The sequence below is a fragment of the Triturus cristatus genome, chromosome 6 (assembly GCF_964204655.1).
Source record: "Triturus cristatus chromosome 6, aTriCri1.1, whole genome shotgun sequence".
Lineage (NCBI taxonomy): Eukaryota > Metazoa > Chordata > Amphibia > Caudata > Salamandridae > Triturus > Triturus cristatus.
Genome location: NC_140589.1, coordinates 899,666,163 through 899,680,144, shown reverse-complemented (window position 1 = coordinate 899,680,144; position 13,982 = coordinate 899,666,163). Strand labels below are relative to the sequence as shown.

Genomic DNA, 13,982 nt, shown 5'->3' with positions numbered 1-13,982 from the left:
AGGCCTACCAGGGGCTGAAGCATGTATTGTGCCACCCCTGGCCTGGCCTAGCAATTTGACACAAATGGCTGATCACTCAGCTGGGGTAAGTTGGTGTATCCACCTCTTACGTAGGTGTAGTATACCTATACCTAACCTTAAATGGGACACATGTTAACCTATAAGTCACTCCTATGGCAGGCCTTAACAATCCTGAAGGCAGAGTGCTTGGTTTCATGTGAGATGGTGCTCTGGCATGAGCTGAGACTGTCTGCAGTGGTCGGAACTACTTCCTTCTACCGTTTCCAGATATCGCCATACCATATACTCTTAAGTGCATTATGAACCTCGCGGTTAAATGCTATCTTTGGTTTGGCTTTATCAAAACATGTCGAGTAAGGTGTCATACGAATTGGAATACTAACCCCTCGCCAATTCTGGCGACGGGGTTAGCCTTCCACCCTTCTAGAGGGACACGACATGTACAGATCCTGAAACCCGGGTAAAATCAGACATAGCCTCAGCTCCACAAAATGGACGCTGCAACCACAGACACAAGTCTGCCCTCCTGCTGCTGGGAGTCCTTCCAGCTTGGGAGACGTGCACAAAGGGATTCCTGCCAGGGGAGGTGCGTGCACCACCCCAGGCAGGATTTTGTGTATCGGTCAGGTAGGGCTTGAATAGAATCAGACATGCCTGAGGCTCACAAGGAGCCTCGGTGCATATGCCAGTTCAAACCGGTCCTGGGGCACACCAGCCCCGGACCTGGGGCGAGCTGGACAAAGGATTGGGGGTGTAACCACCCCCCTTCCTGGTCCCACCCTTAGGGAGGGACCTAGCAGGTAGTCCGGCCCCTAGAATCCGCTTAAAGGTAGGAGCTGTGTCCTAAGACTTCAGACATCCTGGAATCAACTTGAAACTAAGAAGAAGACGGGAACTTCGACGCTCTGCTGCACAGAGGACAGAAGGAATTCTCCCCTATTGTCAGGGAGTGACCATCTTGCTAACGCAAGCACCAACCAGCGAATCGACGTCTGCTTTGCCGCTGCCTCCTGCCAGAGCCCGAGCCCAGAGACCGACAAGAACTGGACCTCCAGACCTCTCACAGCCCGATCCACAGTCCCTGCAAAGAAGGAACCCGTGGAGGCACCGAGACACGTGGAGCCAGCCATCTTGAAAAGACACTTGACAAGCTGCAAGCGCAACAACAGAGGCTTCCTCCAAGTTGTGCTTTGGGTCCTGAGAAGCCCAACATCCGAGCAGCATCTGCATCAAAGGTGAGCCCTCCAGCATCTCCATGATCTGCGTGGGGCCCCTCTGCACTTTGCATCTCGACGCGCCTGCCCGGTCCCTGGCCCGTTGGCTAGTGGCCATTTTGGCAAACTAACTTGAAAACTACGACACTGGTCTGGTTGCTCCAGACTGGCCCCTGCTTCCCTCCAAAGGAGCAGCCCCTCTGACCTTGCTGGTCCGAGTAAACTGCTTTCTTCAATTCCTGCAACTCCTGCTTTTGCCAAGGCTTGTTTGCTTCCTTTGAGTCGCCGACACCGCCAACAGCGAGAGCCTGCATGGGACAACTCGTGAACCGACTCCTGGACATCGTCAACCTTCAGGGACCACGTGGCTGCGGAGACAAGCTACACCTCTTCACCTGTTTGCACCCGACATCGCCTGGTACCTACCTGGTGCCACGCCGGTCACTGGCTAGTGACTGTGAACACTGTCCCCTCTGCTTTCAGGTCTTCTACAACTCCGATCCACCCTTGGATCCACCGCATCTCTTCTGGACCGACCGCCTGCAGCATCTTTGTCATCAGGCTACATTGAACAGATAGACGAAACCCGACGCACTTCGAGACCTATGCACCCGCTTCCTGTGGGTGAGGTAAAGCTGGCACTCCGGTGCCCAAGTGTAGAGAAACATCTCTAGTGTCTGTGTTTTAAGTCTTAAGTTCGTAGTCCATCCAGAAGGCCCTTCTAGCAGTAATTTTTGAACTTTTACGCACCCATTGAAAACCTATGGGATCCCGCGTGTAACTTTCCTCACTGCACACGCGACCCGGTCACTAACTGAAGTTAGCTCCTTGTAGGCCCAGCGATTCTAGAGGCCCTAGGCCTTGTTCCTCTCCCAGACGTGGTACTTATACCACTATTTTAGTATATGGTTTGAGTGGCCACCAGGGACCATCCATATAAAGTGCAACTTCTGTATATTGTGATACTTTTTTGTTTAACGATTTGTGCTCCTGTGCTCATAAAGAGTCTAGGGGATACTTTGAGTAATAAATACATATATATTTTGAATATATATCTATGTGGTGTCCTTTCATTGGTATAAAGGGGGGGTTACATATGGTAAAACAGCCTGCTTAACACGCTTTAACGAGTTTAGCCTCAAAGACTGCTTAGCCTACGCTACCACTAGGGCAGCTAGTCCGAAAAGGTTGACTTACAACCACACCATAAGGGTTGCTTGGCATGGTACAAGGTGGTCACTTTAACTAGTGAACATCATATACCAGGCCAACTTCTCACAATAAGTACATGTACAAGTATATTTAACATCAATTTTATCCTCACCTGAGGTCTACAATGAACATCACTATAAAACCAAGTAAAATCACCACCACAGTAATAAAAAAAATTCACAATACATAAAATGCCACAAATATACTTGAGAAATCCCTTTCATTAGAAAATGTATACACTTTAAAACAAGTAAGTTAATTGTGAGGATTTCTTAGCAGGTCCATCAAAGCTTGGTGTGTGTCCAGATTGTTTCTCTTTATTAAAGGTAATAAATATTTAAATGTAGCCTCTTTTAGTGCTGGACACAAGTGCAAAACATGAAACAAATTTTGAGTTCCTTCATAACAAAGGTCACAAAGCGAAGATGTTTGGGAATTCCTATTCCATCTCACCACTATGATATTTAGAGAAACGTCCCCAAAACGAAAGTACTTAATAAAATGTCTAAAACTATGGAGTCTTGCATTATTTATGTCTTAGGGAGAAAGCTCAAAGAGGAAGGAGGAGCATGAAGAAGTTTATATCCCCAACAAATTATATCGGCTAGAGCCTGCACAAATGTACCCACTATACCAAGTTCCAATCTTAGCAATTGCACTAGCAGAGACGAACTCAGTGAACAAAATGTACTTAAAATCTTCCCCTCACAATCATTTAAAAATGACCAGCATCTGATTATGTATGCTCTAACACGTAAATTAGAGATGGGAGAATTTTAGTTTTACAAATTTGAATTAGGTAGTCAAAGCCTTTCTCCCCATGGAACGAAATAAAAAACTGTAAAGAAGTTGCATGTGCAAGAGAGCTTTATTGCACAAATGTGGTGTGGAACTTGCCCTGTAAATTACCAGAGAAGGTTCTATCAAAGTATGTGTAAATATTAACCACTTCTAACCTTTCATCACACAAGTACCAGGAGTCTTTTCTTCGCCCTTAAAACTTTTTTTTGTTGCTATATTAATCTTTAAAAAATGCTTCTAAGCATAGCTACGCAACCCCTCAAACTTGTTTGGAGACCTATAGGACTTTGATCAAATAAAATTATGCTGTTTGCATACAATAAGGTATGCAGCTGTTTAAAGCTGACTTTTGGAGCATCATTTTTCCCTTCCATAGGGATGCTGTCGGAAAGCAGAGCGATGGATTGAAAATTATAGGAGAGCCAGCACACAATCCTGTTTAAAACCATTTAGTGTAGGGATGGGGTTCAAAGGCCCTGTACTTCCCCCAGTAGAATATTACACCATGGTGAAGAATATAGAAACACTAAGAGTCGAAGGAAACTATTCAGAATCCGTAGGTCAGACAGCTTCAGCCATAGAGTTGATCTATCATCCACTCAGTCAAATGCAGTGGACAAGTTAATAAAGGCTGCACATAAAAATGACCTATTCCTTACTATACATTTGTCTAGTAAAAATTGCAAAACCACTATATTGTCTGTGACCGACTGATTTGCTCTGAAGCCTGATTTTGAGGGGAATAATGTTTCCTTCCTGTGCAGTGGCAGCTGGTATTAACGGGCGTAGGGGGCGTTGCCCTCCCAGCTGTGAGCTGTGGAGCGGGGGACAAAAGGGAGAAAATTAACACCCCCATGGAGCAGCTTTAAATGGCATGCTCACTGCTTGGTGTTCCACTTGACCACTTCTACCCTAAGAAACATTTTAATATTGTAGTTTTTTTAGGTCGGACCCTCGGACGAGAGTCCCCTCCTCCTACGCATGTGCTGAACTGGGCGAGGATAATTCCTCGCCCTTGAGGCACAAGCGAAGAGAATGACATCAGCCTGATGGGAGTGGCTGCACCAAGCAGCAGTGAATAGGCTTCAAATAGGGTGCTTCTGACGTGGCCCAGGGCGCGGTCAGCAGAGCCTCAGTCACATAAAGGGGAAGGGGTGGGGCTGGCCAACAGCAACACAATGCAGTGGGTGGCAACGATTGCAGCACTCCTTTCGCCTTCGCACTGTTAGGCGGCTTTTTCATTGGATAATGTAAGCTGGGGGCGTGGGTTATGAATCTGAGTTCAGTTCAGCTCATCATCCTAATTCCGGGATTAGTAGCACGTGTACGTGTTGGCTGACTCTTTATGGCGTGCAACGACGGACACCATCAAGCTGCTCCAGTCCCGACCTAAAGTGACCTACAGTGACCTACAGGCACCAGTTGGAAAAAGAAAGGCCGCGCCTGCAGCCACGGTAAACCGAGCACACAGCACGAGGGAATTTAAGGAAACGCTGGTAAGATAAAGTGAACCGTTTTGTTTTAAGGGTCTTTTTGACAGATGCCAAGGTGTGTTTGGTGTGCCTGTATGAAATGATGAAAAAAAACATGTACAGACAAAGTTTGAATCCTTGCGATACTCCGGGCCTAGGTTAGAATGAATTAACAAAGGAGAAATTAAAGTGAATAAACAACTGAATAAACAAAAATAATACGTTTAAAAGCACACAAATCAATATAAAGTCCCACAGTAAACACCTTCAGTGGCTAGAATTATGAATGTATGACGAGCGTGAGTTTGATAAATTAGAAGCACCCAGACAGTGCGCAAATGAAGACATAAATAAGTAAGAGTGCACGAGCACACATATTATCTACATGCTGAAAATGTATTTTTTCTATAGTGCTCCGAGGCTCTTCAGGTCTGGCCTGAGCTATGGAAAACAATGTAAATAGAGGTGATGAATCAACACTCAATGGGAGAAATGAAATCATGTACTGTGTGGTGAATTACAGCATGCACGTTGTGATGTATGAATGTATGTGCAGCCACTTATGCCAATCATAGACTGTCCAGTGGTCCCTTATCTTGGTTTCCACTTTCGGGATAGTGTAAAGTGTGCACCGATCAGACGGACAGATCCAGCCTTTTTGTGATCTAGTAAGATAGCTCACTGGGTTCGCCACATTTTGCGGTGATATGTGAGCATGAGCAGTCTGCTGGTATGGCTGACTCCCACTTTCATTCTCCCCACGTTGACAAGCTCCGTATCATTGTCGGTTCTGATTATAATATCTATTTTTCAAACTTCTACGAATGGTGCACTTTGTATCATGTGCTGCTCGGTGCCTTGTTAATTTCTACCAACTGCACCCCCGTCTACTGTAGGCGTTTGTGGGGTCTGTCATCCTCTTGCACCCTTTTCCACAAGGCGCATTCACACATACATCCCTATTTACTAGAGGAAAATGACCCTGTTGCGGTGCAGGGACATTTTTAGGAGATTCCTATGCTCCTGGAAGGTGAGTGGGGTTGGGACTGAGTCTGTGACATATGGTATCTTTTTAGATGTTAGTGAAATTTAGGTCAAGTGAAATTTAGGTTAAGTTCCTGTTTTGGCTTTCACCAGGACCCACTGAAGCTTGTAGATTTGGGTCCTCAGAACCCAACTGTGGAGGCCTTGCTGCAGTGATTAACTGAGGGTGGGGTAATTAGTTTGCAGACCAAATAGCCCAATTGTCATTGGACAAAGGAGGAGGGGCATCCTGGCCTCCTCCAATGAAAGGGCAAGACTCAGTGACACCTGGTGACCCCATTGTTACCCATCAGGGGCAGTTATATTTTCATCTGGTGAGGGTGCTGCTGACTGCATCCCCTTTGTTCAGCTCTTACCTTCACTCTATCAGCCCAGGATTGTGGTCCCTTTCAGAGCCCTAGCCACCCCCACCGCACCATTCTCACCTCTTGATCTGAAGCTGGAATGGACACCCTACTGCAGGCTTGGTAGAGGTGCACATAAAGAAGCGACATTCACAGCAGAGAATAAAAATATGAAATACTTTGTCTCCGATGAGCGGCTTGCCAGACTCTGGTTTTACTCCTGGTCTCGGTCTTCCATCCAGAGGGACAGTTTAGTGGATTGTTTGGTGTTGTCTGTGTCTATGTGCATAATCTCTTTAACTATTTGAACATCTAAAACAGAAACACACTGATATTCTGTCTGCAAGAGAGATAAGTAGAGGCTCAAATTATATATATATATTTTTGTGAGTCAGGCTAGGCTGACTAGGATGCAATGTATGTATTTAACCATCTACATAACCACATGCCCTTAACTAGACTAATTAATAATTAGTTTAGGCCAATCCTCACCTCGTTTTTGACTGTGAAGAGTAAAGTGCATGTGTTCTCAAATTTGCTTGAAAATGCAATATTTTCCCACTCATTTTTCATAATTTTCTCGGGGGGAGAAACCCCCCGAACCCTCCTTAGGTCATTCGAACTCGCTCGCTATGCTTGCTCGCCACGGTGTGCTCCACCACTAATTTTACACCCCACCACTTTCAAATGTCACCAGCAGCCACTGCCCAGTTGTCCATGTGGTCTAAAACGCTCTTTGAAAAGTCTTTCCCCATTGCGTCCAAAGTGCACTTTGCCTGTAATTTCCTGGAAACTGTTTATTTCCTTTCCTGTGTAGGAGACAACAATGCTCCCCTTGCAGGGTTTTGGAAACTTACCAATAGAATAACAGAATTCAAATAGAGGTACCAAGTGTTTGATCCACATTTCGGGATTATTTTTTAACCCCAAACCTGGAATCTGGTCTGGGTCCATCGCTGCCGAAGCTCTTGCTTTTCTGATACAGCTTCCTATCTGGTCATTGGAGGCAGACTGTATAAACTCCAAACTTTAGGAAGGCATCGCAAAAGGATATGCATTCTTATTTGGCTTGTGCAGCTCCTTAATGTAGCCAGACCAAGTTTCCATTGTATCTCGTTTGCTGTAAGGCCCTTATTTAAGCCAACGTTTTGGGCAATTATACTACAAAAGGCCCATGAATTTTACTCTAAGACCTCTGCTGTAGAGAAATACAAAGTAAATCTTTTTGTCTTTATTATAGACCTTCTATGCCGTTTAGGTTTCTCCTTCAATGATTTTATTAGCTTTTACGTTTAGGAGAAAAGAATATATATTATTTGAGAATTAGCTCATTTATTTCAATGGAGACCTGCCCTTCTGTGTTATAGAACGAAAAGTCAAATGAATTATGTGACAATCTTACTGAGATACAGAGAGTGAGTAAGAAAAGGCTGTAGGATGTAATGTTTCTGTAACACATAACAAAATGTAAATACCTGTAATTGAACTGTACACATTCAGTTGCCAGGAAAGTAAAAATGAAGCACATTTTTTTGTAATTCTGAAGTGTGAGGGAAACAAAGATTTTAAAAGGATCAAAACAAATCAAGACACTTTACTTAGTGATGCACAAATGATAAATATTCACTGAAACTCAACTCACACACACTATCATTTCTGTGTACTAATGTGTTATAAGTAAAACTGTATGTCTGTGCAAATTCAATTGCTATTTAACTTGAAAATGTGTTGTCTGTAAATGACAGTGCATGACTACACAACACTTTAGTTACATTAAAAAAATCACCTGCTTCATATCCATTAAACCTAGGTGGGTCGTGAAATGTTGTCATTCTAATAAATGGCCTGTGGTTCTAAATAGTTTGGGAAGTACTGCCATAAGGACAGTGGTGGCTGGTGACATTTAAAAGTGGTGAGGCGTAAAACAATTGTCGTACTTTACTGAGGCAAGCGAGCGTAGTGAGCGAGCCTGAACCACCTATGGGGGGTTCGGAGGGGTTCTTCACCCGGTAACATTTTGAAAAAAGAGTGGGCATATGGTGCATTTTCAAGCAAACCAGAAGGTGTGAAGAACAGCTCAGTCAATACTACTGTTTAGAGTTGTGGGAGTTAAGAAACCTTATAGAAGTTTCACACATAATGAGAATGCTCTGAGAATATGGAACTAAAATGAACAACACTGATACAGCAGTAGCACAACTATTCCTAATCATACTGGATAGAAGAAAATCTCGATTAAAGGAAATATGACTTCAAGGAGGAGCAAGGTCTAATTGGAGAAGGAAAAGAAGAGTTGGATGACACGAGAGGAGCTTATGGAGGAGGGACAGTAATGTTTAAACCGTCTTAGTTCTGAGCAACGCTCCTGGCCAAATGTGCATTCAAACTTACACAAACCTTCAGCACGTTTCTCTGTAACGTGTCTTCGAAGCTTTTTCAGATTAGTTCTCACCAGTGTTACCCCCCCCATTAAGCATTGGAGTGTACGGGGTTGTATTGTTGGAGTGTATACTTCGGTTTTACACATGCAGTAACACTGGTAGTACCAATCCACTTGGTCCTGTATGTTCGCTGCAGTGTTCCTATTTGCTTGGATCAATAAAAGGCTGCAGCCCGATTTTCCTCTTTTCCAGCATTTGCTAAACATGAGTGTGTATGTGTATAGCCGAGTGTTATTTTTAATGTGTGTTTTTACTTGTCCTTTGCAGTTTTATATAACTGGAACTCGACCCGAAGGTATCGTAGCGCTTTACCCCAGCACCACTTAGTTATATTAATGGAGGCAATCAGTACTGGGTGAAAGAGACAGGCTTCGTAAAAGTAGATGAGGGTAACTAAACTGAGGCGCCGTTTCAGTGCACGAGGTCGGCCATGGAGAATAAATAAGAGGCCACTGGAGTGCACGCGGTCAGTGATATGAAAGAGTGATAGTGTGCCAAAGTTTCAGAGGCCAGAACTCGAGTAGTCCGCTTCAGCTGCAGTGAACACACTTATGGCACCAGGCCGAGAGGCCGCGTCATGCCGCACCTGAGTAAATGTGACACCCCTCGTGTGTGCGCTTGGCCTTGCCTGCGCCAGCCTCCTGTGTGTTTGCTAACAGTGCTTCCTTCGCACAGTCACGGACAACAATACGCACTGGTCAAATTAAAAGCACTTTTTATTCCGTGTGGTTTGTTCTGGGCTCGATCCCGGTATGGGAGCCTTACCACGCAGACACTGCCACGATGGCACCTCTGCCAGGTGGAGCACAGGGCAGGCGTGGAGGCTGAGAGCGAGGATCCTCTCCTCCCAACCACTGGACTCTGACACTATATGTACCTATCCCAAAACACTTCTCTAGAGGTACCCTTATCCACCGTCTTTCTATTCTTCTATCTGCGTGTCTATATTTCTGCTAGCAGTTGCCGCCGGCAAAACGGGCGGTTGGGTTTGCGCAGGGGGGAGGGAAGTGGTGAAGAACCAGAACCTTTTGGACCTGGCGGCGCAGGGTACGCCTTAATCTCCTGGGTTCTCCTGCTTAGCTACACAGAGACACAGGGACACTCTGTCGGCGTAAAAGATCAGATTTATTTAGCTGCAGCTAGTACAGTTGTCCCAGAAGTACACGAGGTAGGTTCTCAGGTGACTGCTACTTCACTCTGTGGCGTACAACTTTTTATAGCATATATGTAAAATATACATTACCCAAATACACACCCAGAGTACATAAGAAAGAGCCAATAAGGAAAGTTGGAAAACAGGACAGAACCAATAGGAAAAGTTTAAAAACAAGTGTCAGATGACTCGAAGAAGCCCTTCCTTCAACTGTGTTTGTCACCCCTCCTTCAAACTAATTTATTAACGGATCTACAACTAACTTGCAGGTGGCGAGATACGTTTGTGTGTATTGGAGGACAGTTGTGAAACGAGAGAATGCTAGCAGAGGACAGAGAAGGCCAGACGATAAGATAAAGTCAGAAAAGAATAGTGTGAACCAGCAGATAGTTGAGACGGGGATTAGAAAAACCAGACAGGGATTAGTGTACTCGGCCAAACCTAACACCAGCTTTGCAAATAGAGGCAGAAGGTTGATTTTGACACGAAGCTTGCAGAAAATGCAGAAAAAGACTTCGACCATCGTGCTGCCTGAGTGAGGGCAACACAATATGGCGGCGGAGCACAAAATGGCGGGTCGATACGATCTCAATCGAAAATCGAAGTTCCTCAGACCCTCCTTTTGCCAGAACTCAGGCAAAATACTCAGGCTCATATTAATCTGAGTCAATGTCGATGGCCATAAGGTCATCGAGCTGTTGCTGTAGCATCATTCTGATATTCTCTGTTCTTTGTGGCTTGGTTTTAGGGATGCACATAATAGCACAGAGGTCGCAGATGGCGGGGCAGCAGTGCATACAAAGGCAACAAGAGAATATGATGGCTAAAACTACTCCAAGGAACGTCAATATTTTCCAACCCCATTTGGACAGTAGTCCCCAAAACCCCAAAATAATGACCAATCTCCTTCGTCTTGATGAATAGACTCAGAGATCATGTGTAACTTAGAGATAGCTTGGTATACTGTCGGAGCGTCATTTGGTATGAAAATACAGCAACTTGATCCGATCAATTTGCATACTCCACCACGGTCTGCAAGAACAAAGTCTAAGGCAAATCGGTTTTGTAAAGTCATGAGACGATCTGCCTGTAGTTCTGCCGTGATATTACTTAAGACTCCTACAGTGATTTCTATGGTGGTTTCTACGTACACAAACCAATTGCCTTATATTTCTGCTGTTGGCCATTGGACCCCAAAAAGGAAGAAATCCTTTGAGGAAATCTCCTCCCTCTTGTCCTGCTGTGTCCTCGGAATTAATAATCCCTCTGCCGTATCTATTTCGATGATGATTTGCAGAAGCGGTGTATGTAGGGGAAAGAAGGAAAGCTATATAGCAAGGACCGGAGAAACCCGTTGGCAACCACGTGTAAGCCCTATTATAACAAATTAAATATGTGCCTTGAGACGGCACTAGAGGAGGCGAGTTTTGAGAGGAGTAGACATATGTGTGGGAACAGCTATTTCTTTGTATAGTGTCAGCAGACTGACCATTTATCTGTAAACAGAAATTGCCTTGATGTGGTATAGTCCAAATCGGTGAAGACATTCCTTTTTTAACTTTATCACTAAGGCTAGTGACATAATGGGTGACGTTCCAGTTAGTGTACGCTTTTCTTTCGTCAATGGAGACCTTACTATTTTCCATGATTTTAGCCATGGCTACCATTCCCTTTATCAACGAACTATGACTAAAATCCGGATCACTAATACGTGAACTAACGGATCGTCTGAATTTGCTTTGATAGGCATTGGAGAAGATGACAAAATAAGCCGAAGCAGAACCTCCATAGGAGAACGGAAGGACTAAATACGGCATTCCTTTTTCTACGGTATGTGGCATGAGTCCACACACCCAACAGTTAGTTGTATTGATCACTAATTGATGTTGATGTAACAACTGGATGAAGGAATTGTTATAATATTCAGTTCTTCTAATGAGTTCATGTTGGGGAAGAGTATGAAATAGATGTGGAGAGACAGTAGAGGAAGACGAAAAGGTAGAAGGAGAGACAACTTTTTGCTGCAGAGCAATGACAATCCAATTTATAAACGCCAAAAGAATACACAATAATATAATAACACATAAAGCAATACCACAACGACTATACATTGATTTACACTGATTCATTTTATCTTTACTTTCTCTTTTGCCTAATGTAGTTTCCATCTTTCTAAGTGGATGCTCACGGCAATCTTCCTCAATCACTTAGTCACGATTGTCTGCCGTCCTATGATACTGCAAGTCCTGCAGGCCTATTGCCACTACTCAGGTCGCAACTAAGACTCCTACCGTGACCTTGCAACCGGGACAGAATACTACATAGGAGAGAGAAATCTTAAGAGTTCTTTGGTCTGGGTCTCAAATTATAATGTTCTTTGTCAGGTGTAGTTTGTTCTTGGAACAATGTTCGTGGATTGGTCGTATTCAAGCGACGATGTAATGGTATTGCTTACTGAAAAATGTCGTCATCCTCTTTCTCAGACAATGTTCCATTCAGGTGTGCATCACTGAAAGCTACGAATCGTGGGACTTTTTCACTTTCTGAGTCACCAACACCCCTACGAACCCACTGATCGAAGGGTAAAGGCAAAGGAACCTTCTTACAATGCACACCGTGAATCCAATTTTTCTTTCCTTCGATTTTGACTGCTGTTCTCGTGGTTAAAAGTACTAACCGAGGCTCCTTCCACCTGGGCTCCAAATTTTTCGTCCTTTGGAAATTCTTGGTGCAGACTCAATCACCTGGTCGGATGGAATGACCTGAGCTGTGGAAACCTCCGGCAAAGCACTCTGAACCTGTTGATGGAGAACACGCAATTTAGTCGTAAGGTCATGCAAGTAGTCAATTAACATTGGATATGGCAAGTCTGAGTATTTCTTAGGGCGAGGGACTCCCCATACGTTAGCCGGGCGTCCAAAAACCACTTCGTAAGGGCTAAGTCCCAAACGAGAGTGTACTGCAGTTCTGATGGACAGAAGAGCTAATGGCAAAGCATCGGGCCAATTGAGTCCTGTACTAGCCTGAACTTTTGCTAGCTTTAACTTTAAGGTTCCGTTGTAGCATTCTACTAAACCCGCTGACTGTGGATGATTTGCCGCATGAAACTTTTGCTTGATACCAAGACCCGCACAAACTTTTTGCATGACTTGGCCCACAAATTCGCTCCCATTGTCACTCCAGACAATGCGCGGCAAACCAAACCTGCGGAAAAATTATTTTAGTAGAACTTTAGTTGTGGATAAGGCTGTGTTGTCTTTTAGAGGGTATGCTTCTATCCATCTTGAAAAGGCGCATACTACCACCAGAACATATTTGAGGTTGTTACATCGCTCCATATGAATATAATCGATCTGCAACACCTCAAATGGATATGTCGGAGGAGCAAAGTCACCTGCTGGAGTTGGGGTTCCCTTTCCCGGATTGTACATCAAACAAACAATACAATGCTTCACTACATTGTCTGCACACTTCGGGATTTCTTTATTTTGCCACACTGGAGCTAGAAGCTTGCATATACCTTTTGCACTTAGGTGAGCTGGACCATGCGCCATAGTGACTACTGGAAGTACATAGGCATCTGGTAACAGCCAACGTTGGTGTTCAGACAATTCCACCCAACAACCCATCTCATCCAACATTCCTATACTTTCTTTCCACTTGCTCAACTCTTTCTCTGAAGCCTCCTTCTGAATCGCTCTTACACTTTCCACTGTATCCTCATACATTCCTCTCTCTCTAACCCAATTTGCAGGGCCCGCCACATATATTCGACTTGTTGCGTCTCTCGCTGTCTTTTTCGCTACTTCATCTGCAAATGCATTTCCTCGACCAACATCATCTGTAATCTTTTTGTGCGCACTACACATCACAATTGCTATTTGGGCAGGCAAAGAAAGGGACTCAAGAAGATCAGTCACTAATTGGCCATGTTGTATTTTAGTGCCATGAGAAGTAAGGAAACCCCTTTCCTTCCAAAGACGCCCAAAATTAAACGCTACACCAAAGGCATACTGACTGTCGGTATACACGTTTACTCTCTTTCCTTTTGACAACACACATGCTCTTGTTAAAGCTATCAATTCTGCTGCTTGAGCCAAATTGTATCTGATACGTGCGGTTTCCACAACTGTATATAAAGAAGTAACAGCATAGGCTGAAACTGTATCTCCATTCGGAAGCTTGAAACAAGAACCATCCACCCATAGAATACCATCCGGATTCTCTAGCGACGTATCTTTCAGATCAATTCTTCCTTTTGTCTCTTCCTCGGTACGGAG

At 44.3% G+C, this 13,982-nt stretch overlaps 1 long non-coding RNA gene across 1 annotated transcript in view; it reads left to right on the top strand.

The window, feature by feature from the left end:
- Positions 1 to 4,610: 4,610 nt before the first annotated feature.
- LOC146820760 (uncharacterized) overlaps positions 4,611 to 13,982 on the top strand; it is a 110,338-nt gene continuing 100,966 nt past the window's right edge. Inside the window, exon 1 of the long non-coding RNA XR_014962618.1 lies at positions 4,611 to 4,744. This is a non-coding gene — a long non-coding RNA (uncharacterized LOC146820760). The remainder of the gene's footprint in view (positions 4,745 to 13,982) is intronic.